A 10,530-nucleotide genomic window follows, 5' to 3' on the forward strand; every position below is an offset into this window, starting at 1 on the left:
TCTACATCCTTGAACAAATTATCCAAAAATAAGGTATTATTTGCCACCAAAAGTCCCTGATGACTTGGCTAAAGAAACCCATCTCAAATGGTACTTGCCTCCACAATATCACTATAAAGAATTACAAGCAAAAAGCAGGAGACAATTTGTCCTCAAACTGTACCTATATACATTATGTGACTTGAAACCATAAATAAGGGTTTATTTGTCCTCAGATTTTTTGTGTAACTTGGCAAAATTACCATAAATAAGCCCCAGATTGTCCTGATGTTAGCTCAATTCTTGGAAAACTTCTTGAAATCTGGAACAGTGAGTCCCAATCATGTGGCCATAGGCTGTCACAAACACCAACAAGTAATTTCACCAATTCTCCCTGTTCAAATGGAGAATCACTCTAAATAGGTATATAAGTATCCTATATCAATTAATCCTCAGCCAATTAATCTAAAACAGGAAGTTCTCTATCCACAATCAGTATCTACATACACAAAGAAACAAGTTAAAAATAAATGTTTGTCCTCAAAACATCATTATACACATGGCCAGCGAACTCTGTATGAGAAATATTTTATTTCTTAAATTTACCTGTCTATGGAGGTAAAGAGGCTTAGGAGATGTTGGTCTCTAGCTTGTCAATGAATGCTGGGTCAGCAAAACCCCAATTCAGATTTACTCTTTCTCAAGTTGTCCCTGAACACATAGAAAAACATTACCTCATAAGACTTTTCTTGAAAGGAGGAGTTGTTTAAACTATCCTTGCATTCTCTGGCTATTGAAAAAGAAGCTATTTTCCCTAAACAATCCTTTATTCAATAAACTGACAAAGGTTTTATTTTTTACAAAACAGAACAATAATGTCCAAAACAAAACACAAATATATACATACTTACATCAAAACTAACCTTGTATTTGTTGACAAACATCCACTCATTTGTTTTTCCAGTCCAGATAAAGATTTGTTTTTCCTTCAAGTCAAAATGCCACTTTTCTTCATGTTTGCAAGGTATATATTGTTGTATCGTAAGTCAGCGGGCTAGATACAAGATGCCTTAATAAGCCAAGTAATTAGGAGTCTTTTATTGTGCGTGGATTCAGAGCAGAATATCTCTGTCAAATTCTGAACCAAAAACACGGAGGAAGCTTTCTCTATTTATATGCTTCCAGTTCTTTGTCTCCCAAATATGGTTTTTCTGGACCTTCTGCAGACTTTACAAAGAGCTTTGTGTAAGTTATTTTTGCAGTTTGTAACCTTGGATACATAATGAACAAACACTTGGCATGAGAATATGGGAATTATCATCAGTATTTGCCTATTATGTTAGACGGCTAGCTTGCAAGGTCAGACAGTTCAGTTATTTATCTTTTTCTATTATTCAAAATAAAACAGTTATTTTACAGATTAAGGGACTATCTAAAAATAACAGAGTTGACCTATACAATAAGAGACTGTCTAAGAATAACATAGTTCAAACAGCAGTTTTCCAAAGGAGGGATTACTATGCTTCAATATAAAGCCTATCAGTCCTTTGAAGTCAGAAGTTTGCTCCTGAAGCCAGGGGTAGAGGATCAAGATCCTCCTTCAAAATTTAATACAAAATATACCTTCAATAGACTACCATTAGTAAAACCTCTTTGCTTGATTGACCTGCTTTCTCTGAATCTCTTAAGGAACAAGAGCCCACCCTTCTAGCTGCCCCAAATTCTTGTATAATATACTTACATAATATTCAGTGATGAAGAAAGCCATCTCTTTAAACCTAAATCAGGAGTTGTCTGGATTAAAATAATATTTGATGTTAGCAAATTTAAATTACCACCCTCCAAAAGTTTTACGCCAATGAGCAAAACAATCTCTGCAACTGTTGGTCAGATGCAACTAGATTGAGGAAGGGCTACAGTCAAAGCAAAGACCTGCCTGGAGAATAATGGAAGAAAACCTAGCAAAAGCTCACTTACACCTCAAATTCTTATTGGCATTTGGAAGACAGGGGGATAGCTGCTGCAAGATAAATCTTAAACCTATATACCTATAAGTACTTCACAATGTGTGCATGGGCTGCTGTTGTGAGAAGCAAGCCACAAAGCTCACTTATATCTTGAAATCTGTGTGAGGGGTGCCGTAACTAAAGCTGACGATGCTTTCATACCTTGCCCATGAACAGGATAGTGTTGCAAGAATAGAAAGGAGTAATAAAACACACACACACACACACACACACACACACACACACACAGCAAATTAAATGAAAAGGAAACTGCCATTATCTCCATTTCCCACCCCAATATCTCATTTTATTTCCTATGGAGGGGATGAGAAGAATGTGCATTATAAAGAGCAGTAATGATTGTGGAATATATTGTCATTGACTCAAACAATGTGGGAGGTTTAGGGTCGCTGATCCCTGTGCAGCTGAAAATCCACATATAACTTTTGACTCCCTCAAAACTTAACTATTAATATCCTAGTGTTGTCCAGAAGCCTTACAAAGAGCATAAACAGATGATTAACACATATTTTGTATGTTGTATATGCTATATACTGTATTCTTAAAGTATGCTAGAGAAAATAAAATGTTATTAAGAAAATCATAGGAAGAGAAGATTCATTTAGAGTATCTTTTAAAAAAATTCATATATAAGTGGACCCACACAGTTCAAACCTGTGCAATTCAAGTGTCAATTATAGCTTTGTATTTCTGTATAACAAATTTAGGGGTGTAAAATAACACCAACTTATCAACTCACCATTACCATGGGCCATGAGTCCAAAACTTATTGGCTGGTTTCCCTGTACAGGGCTTCATAAGTCTGAAATACCAGTACAGTGTTAGCCAGGTATATTCTCCTCTGGAGACTTGACTGAGGAAAGGTTTGTTTTCACATTCCTTTAGGTTATTGACAAAATCCATTGCCAGTAGTTGTGACACTGATATCCCAGTTTACTTTGCTGACTATAGATTGGACACTACCCTTGGCACCTAGGACACTCAGGTTCTTGTTACATGGCCCTCTTCATAGGACCTCTCACACATCAAATATTTCTTGCCTGGAAGAACCCAGACCATTTTTTTTTCTCTTAAGGCATTTATTTATTAAAACATTCTCTGCCAAGATTTCACATTAGTTTAAAATTAAAATCAGTCTTTACATTTCGCTACCGAGGTATCCACCTCAGCGTATCTCATAACAGCACCTTCTCCAGCAATCAGTGTTACCATCATCCATATGGTGAGCCCATAGTCAGCCCTTTGTTCCCTAAGTGAACCAACTAGATGTTAATACTGCAAAACCTCCTAACTCAAACTTATTGAAAAAAGAGTGAAACTTCTGCAAAGTGAACTTTAAGAAGAGGTACTTTTTGCTGATGAAAAGAAACCAGTGAGTCCTCTAAAAATGAGGGTTAAGTTTGAATACTTTGATCTGCTGCATCAGTTCAGCTGCTTCATGGTCCCCATTGCCCACACCAGGATTCTTTGGCACCACAGCGGGGCCAGCCTTAGAGGTTTTGCAGTAGCTCTGTGTGTCACAATGGGCCTCTGTGGAGCTGCACTGCTAGAGCTGAGAGGTGTCTTCGGTTTGTTCGTAGCTGGAGCAACAAGGGAGGGAGCCACTGAAGTTTCTTGACCTTGTCTGGCAACTACAGGGTCACAGTCTTTTCCATCATAGTTTGCATCAAAAAACTTCTTGAACCACTGAACGAATTCAAAATTGTCCTGAAACTTTCCTTTTACTAATCTGTCCACAGGAATAATTATTTTAACACCCATCCTCTTAAAACCTGCTTGTAGTATTTTGAGGTTCTGGATGTATTCATGTTCTAGCTTTGCTTGAAATTGCACGTCCTTCAAGGCAATGGAGCCAGGGATCAGCATGTCCATAAACTGACAACAGGCAGCCCCTGAGCACATCTGTTCGACCTTTGTCAGATTCAACTACAGGGACTCATTGATCCAGGCCAGCATGTCATGTCGACTTACGTTATAACTGGTGACTAGGTTGAAAATACGCTCACTGCAATCTTTGGCTCTGTGCGGAACCATGTCCACTGCCATGCCCGGCTCTGATTCGGTCTTCCTCTCTTTCAAACCATCCCACTCTGCCCGCCCAAGCGATGACCTCACATGCCCCCCTGTTAAAGCACCCATGTAAAGCACCCAGACCATTTTTAAGGATTCTTGTGATTAGATAAGATCCACTTTGATAATAACCCTATTTTAAATGATTTAGGATTTAAACTACCTCTGTCAAATCCCATTACAGCAGCATCTGTCTGATTAAATAAGTGGGAGAAGGTATGTTTACAACAGGAATGAGAATCTTGGGGGAAATCTCATACTTTTTCCCATGACATTGAAGTAAGTGAAACCATGATCACCTCCTGCTAATGAGAACAGAGGCTCAAATTAAGGCACCACTCATTAGTGGTTGAGCACTCCTCATTTCATATTAATTATGTATTCTCACTATAGGCAATATTACCCTCAAAGGGGTGAAAACTGATTTGGATACAGGGGAGAAATCTTAGATATTACAATGGTTTGGAGTCCTCCAAAGCTCTACCTGACAAAATTTAATTCATTGGTATTTAATTTTTCTCATTAGGGAGAAATTAAATTAATTGGAATTTATTTTAATGCATTCATTGGATTTAATTAATGAATTGATTAATTTATATGGAATGTAAATTTAATTTTTTTTCTCCTTTGCAGTCCAGTATAAGAAAAAGATTGAGTTACTCAGCTTTTAAGGATTTCTCTGCATCTGCATTTTACACAAATTTCTATTCTCATTTCTGGAACTGTCATAGTAGTCTCTGTAGCTTTTCTTCCTTTACAGTGAGAGAAAATTTACTTGGATGATAACTTAAACACACTTAAATATTGGTCAATTATCTTTATCACCTAAAAGTTTTAATTACATCCTCAATAGGGGTCTGATATAACTTTCGGATATATTAGATACATATTGGCTGCAAGTTGTCCAATAAACATAACGTCACTAATCATTGGATAAATGCAAAGTAAAACCACAATGAGATGTCACTCACACCTGTCAGAAAGGCTATTATCAATAAATCAACAAACAAGTGTTGCTTAGAATGTGGAGGAAAGGGAACCCTGGTACACTGCTGGTGGGAATGCAGATTGATGCAGCCACTGTGGAAAGCACTATGAAGTTACCTCAAATTAAAAATGGAACGGCATTATGCCCAGTGATTCCACTTCTGGGAATATATCTGAAGAAATCTGAAACACTAATTCAAAAGAATATATGCACCCCATGTGTTCATTGCAGCATTATCTACAATAGCCAATATTTGGAAGCAATCCAAATGTCCATCAGTAGATGAGTGGATAAAAAGCTGTGGTACATTTACTTGGTGGAATACTACTCAGCCGTAAAAAAGAAGGAAATCTTACACTTGCAACATCATGGATGAATCTGAAGTGCATTGTGCTAAATAAAATAAGTTATTCAGAGAAAACAAGTACCATATGATTTTACTTATGTGTGGAATCTAATGAACAAAATAAACTAATAATATGGAGACAGGTTCATGGATACAGAGAACAGACTGACAGCTGTCAGAGGGAAGGGTGTTGGGGGCTGGGTGGGAAGGGTGCTCATCTACTGATGGACACTTGGGCTGTTTCCATATCTTAGCTATTGTAAATAGCACTTCTATAAACATATGGGGTGCATATATTCTTTCTGATTGGTATTTTGAGTTTCTTAGAATATATTCTTAGAAGTGGGGTCACTGGTTCAAATGGGAAATCCATTTTTTAAATAATTTTTGAGGAAACTCCATACTCTTTTCTACAATGGCTACACCAGTCTACATTCCCACCAGTAGTGCATGAGGGTTCCTTTTTCACCACATCCTCACCAAAACTTGTCATTTGTTGATGATAGCCATTTTGACAGGTGTGAGGTGATACCCCACTGTCTTTTTAAAAAATGGGCAAAGGACTAATATAGACATTTCTCCAAAGTGGACATACAGAAGGCATTCATATTCTGTTTCTTACTGTATTAATTCAAGGCTGTCAGCATCAAAAACTTGAGACACAGCAGTAGTTTTTAGAATTTCTCACCTGTATTATAATGAAATTATATATATATATAAAATTTCATTATAATTATAATTATATACACACACACACACTTTGAATAATTATAAAGGCAGAATTTATTAAAATACATTTCATTTTTCAAATTGAACTATCAGCTGTTAAAGGGTGTATAAATTTTGGGGAACATGGGTCCTTAAAAGTTCAAGAAAAATCACAGCATTACTGGGATTGTGAATGTAATGCTTTTTATTTTTTCTATTCTATTATTCTTTGATTCCATTCTAATGGATTTTTATTTTTAATTAGAGTTTGCATTAAATATTATTCTGTACTAGAGGCCTGGTGCATGAAAATTCATACACTGGAGAGGGGAGTCCCTCAGCCCAGCCTGCCCCTTTTCACAGTCCAGGACCCCTCAGGGGCAAGAGGCGACCCACCGATCAGGGAAAGGCAATGGCCCCATCACACCTCTGCTGCTGCCACTGCTTCATATATTTTAATCTGGTGCCAGTTCTTGGTTTTATATGTATCTACCAATATTCATTCCTTTATCTTTGAGAGTAATTATAATTATAATGAAATTATATCTATATATATAATACTATATAATAAATCTACACCAGATTTTACACATACCTAATATGTTATTACCTGAAGGCACTGGTTACCTGAGCCTCAGTCAGGCCCTGTGTGGCTAGGCAGCCATTATCCGAGGCTTGCCGGCACCTTGGGTGCAGCCCTGGGCAGCTGGGCAGCTGCCATCTGAAGCTTGTCTGTGCCTTGGCTGGCTCTGTTTGCCTGAGCCTCAGTCAGTGGGAGGTGCAGGCGTACCTGAGGCCTCCTGCGGGGCTGAAAGGACTGGGTGCCGCCATCTTGTGGCTGTGGGCACCGCCATCTTATGAGGGTGTGACAGTCAATTAGCATATTCCCTCTTTATTATATAGTATTAGTTTCAGATGTATAGTAAAATGGTTAGAAAATCATGTACTTTACAAAGTGGTTCCCCTGTAGCTTTAAGTAGCTATTCTACTGGATTTTATGCCACATTTTTGTCCTTTATGGAAAAGGCTATGATTGTTAAATCACAATTTCAACCCTTGGGTGACCTATTACTTTTTAAGTCTTAGTTTTTGCATCTGAAAAATGGGATAATGATATTACTTACATTTAAGAGGGCTTTTATAAATATCTAATAAGATGATATACATAAAGTACTGGTCACAATGCCTAGCATGTAGAAAATATCCAATAAATGTTAACTGTTGCTACTGCTGGTAGTAGTAGTAATAGTAGTAGTGGTGGTAGCAGTAGTAGTACTAGACCATTGTAAGCTGTGCACCTTTTCTTCCCTGTATAGGCTATGTATAGTTATGTGTATTCAGATATAGAAAGGTAGGCAATGAAAACTTCCTTAGACCCTGTTCATTGATAGGGTATGTAGAAGGCAGAAGATGATCATATTTTAATTGTTCCATAACAGGTCAGAGGCACATTTTTTTCTTATTTTTCCTTACAATGACTCAATAGGAGCAAATTTACTAAAAATGTAATGTGATAAGAGAACACCAGCTTCTCCTTCTAATTTATTTTCACTTCATATTTCACCTGGAAGGTTGAAGCTAAAATTACTTTGTGGATGTAGTGTCTGAGCAAACCTAATATTAAGTGAGCACAATACATGGCCCTCTGCCAGATTTCCAGGGTATATATCAAATAGGAAGAAATGCACCTCCCTTCTGTAGCCAATGAAAAATTATTTTTAATAGGATGAAGGTGAGAAATTCTCAAAATTACTGCTGTGTCTCAAGTTTTTGATGCTGACAGCCTTGAATTAATACAGTAGGAAACGGAATATGAATAGCTTTATTGAGTACATCCTATTAAACTAAATATCTACATAGAACAAATCCATTTCTTTCTGTCTTTTTTCAGGTAATAACATATTAGGTATGTGTAAAATCTAGTGTAGATTCCAAGTGATGTCTGATCCTTGGGTGCAAGCCCTATGTAGGAGGGAAGGGTCAGAAGATGGCATACACACTGCTTTGAGGTCATATGAGGAAAGAGTTGTTATTGGACAGTCAGGGTGTGAGTGAGTGGTAGGAAAGGGGGAAGGATGTGAAGGCACAGAAGGAAAAGTAGATGAGAAGCCCAACAGAGCTATCATTTTCAATTCCAGGGTAGGTAAATATGAGGCGGAAATGTCAGTTAAAGCACTTCCTACAGAAATACAATAATATTTTAGCAAATCTATGTGTTTACCCACTCCAATGAGAAGCAAATTGGGCTGGAGGCAGACAGAATGCTGACCAGACAAAATATAGGTACTGCTGAAGGGGTTCTGATGGGCCAGCAATTTTGCTTTTCTGATATTCTTCATTCTAGGAAAGGTCAACTGAAGCCTAGGCCCTGCTTTGGACTTAGAGGATTTTGGATAAGATAGGGGTACATGTATCCCATCAAGAGCATTGAAATATTTTTTTTTAAAGAAAATCAATCCTGTCTGTATCTTAGCACCATGTAAGACTTCAAAAACATATTTGCTTTCCTGAATTGCTCCACTGAAAATTAACTCAACCAGTTTATAAGAAGATAAACCTGATTCCAAGAGAGGTCTATATCCATTAGTTTATAAATACTGTAGATATGTGAATTAATGAAGGGGAAAAAAAAAGAGCATCTCTTTTGGTGTTATATTTCTTTCAGTGGCTTTCCATGCATTAATTAAATATATTTTTAACATTTTTTATTCAGTTGAAAAATTACTTATATAAATCCTGAGTTTAGAATTGCACAAACATGTATAGCTACTGGTTTAAGCTTATAAAAACACCAAAGAAAACAAGATACAACCTGGCAGGCAGCCATGGTTAAACTTACTGTAACTGAATTTGAGAGGGATGGAGGTAGGAATCCATTTCACACAGAAAAAATAATTTTACTCTAGTTATATAGAAGGGTTTCCATAATAATATAAATTATTTTCCATGTCATACAGAAAGGGCACATTATTCTTAATCTCATACAACAGGAAGGGAACTCGATACATTTTTTGAGAACACATTACTTTAATGTAGGTATTTACTATTCATAAGAAATTATAGTCCTCTCATTATTTAGTAATAATTTTGGAGGCTCTTTGTTGTTTTGGATTCTGGGACATCTCCAAATATATTTGTATTAATTGACTTTTTGTTAATTTCTGTGACAATTGGGAAACAGCCAGTCTTATCATAAAAGGCCTACTGGCCAGGTTGAATTTTGGAAGGAGAGAAAAAAAAAAGCAAGGTTTGCCTAAGTTTTTAGGTGGATAGAAATGGGAACATCAAGTTTCTGGATTATAACTTGGTAATAGGTGACATTTCATATTTATTCATCTTTGCTGAAGCACCAACATCCAGTTTTCTTTTCAATGAGATTTGCTGAAGCAATCCAACTTCTTATCCCTATCGATTATGATGAAAGGTATATGATCTAAATGCCCTAAACATATCTAAATAAAGAGAGCCAATGTTTGCTTTTGTGTGGGGTAGGGTAGAAAAGGAGGTGTCAGGGAGAAAAGACTGACTGAAAAAAAAAATCCAAGATGATCCTGGACAAATTTTCCTGCATTTATTCTAGACCTCTTCAAAATAAGGTAACCAACTTTTTTCAAAATTCTAGCAGGTATTTTCCAGTCACACAAAGAAAAGATGCAGTATAATTACTTTCAAGCCCTTCCGGAAAAGGGGGTTGAGGTTAGAGGTTGGAAATTTCCCCCAAATAAATTTGCATTCCAAATAACAAAGGCAAATACACATGGCAAACCTGAAGCTTGTTAAGCTACCAAAAATTATTAGGTTCAATAGTGTAATCTCACCTAAGTACCTCCTTACTGACAGAAGTTTTGCATCATTGCTCTCAGGAAACTAAACGTCAGTAGCTCCCACTGTTTCCTTCCTGAGAAGTTTGTTTCTTGATTGTGTCATTTCTCTTGCCTTAACTATTTTCTGCATTCTCTCCTCTAGTCTAGGTCTTAGTTTCCACATCAAGTTCAACCTTATTCCCCTGTTCGCCAATAAATTCCCAGAAGCTGGTTTATAGTGAATGGTCAGCACTCCAGCATCCCTAAACTCATCGCTTTGCCACTGGTTTGGCACTTAGTCTGTGTCATTGTCTGTTGTTTTCCTTTCATATGAATGCTGTTCCTTTGTATGAAACAGTCAGTCATTGCCAGTAAGTAGCACAATAGCATGTTTCAGTTTCCCACATATGCCAGACTTTTTCTGAACTCTCAGCCTTTGATTACACTGTTACTACTCTCTGGAATATACTTGCCTATAATTTTCTACCTTAAAAATTTCTTCTCATCCTTCAGGACATAGTTCACCTGTCACCTTCTATGGGAAGCCTTGCCTGACCCAAACCTAATCCCATAAAGTAATGGTTCTCAACCTTGGCTGCACATTAGAAT

The 10,530-nt window shown here is 37.0% G+C and overlaps 1 pseudogene; it reads right to left on the reverse strand.

Annotated features, from left to right (window-relative positions):
• Positions 1-3,387: 3,387 nt before the first annotated feature.
• The window catches only part of LOC102769205, a 51,156-nt pseudogene continuing 44,013 nt past the window's right edge, over positions 3,388-10,530 (reverse strand).

This window comes from Myotis davidii, unplaced genomic scaffold (genome assembly GCF_000327345.1).
Source record: "Myotis davidii unplaced genomic scaffold, ASM32734v1 scaffold739, whole genome shotgun sequence".
NCBI classification, from domain to species: domain Eukaryota; kingdom Metazoa; phylum Chordata; class Mammalia; order Chiroptera; family Vespertilionidae; genus Myotis; species Myotis davidii.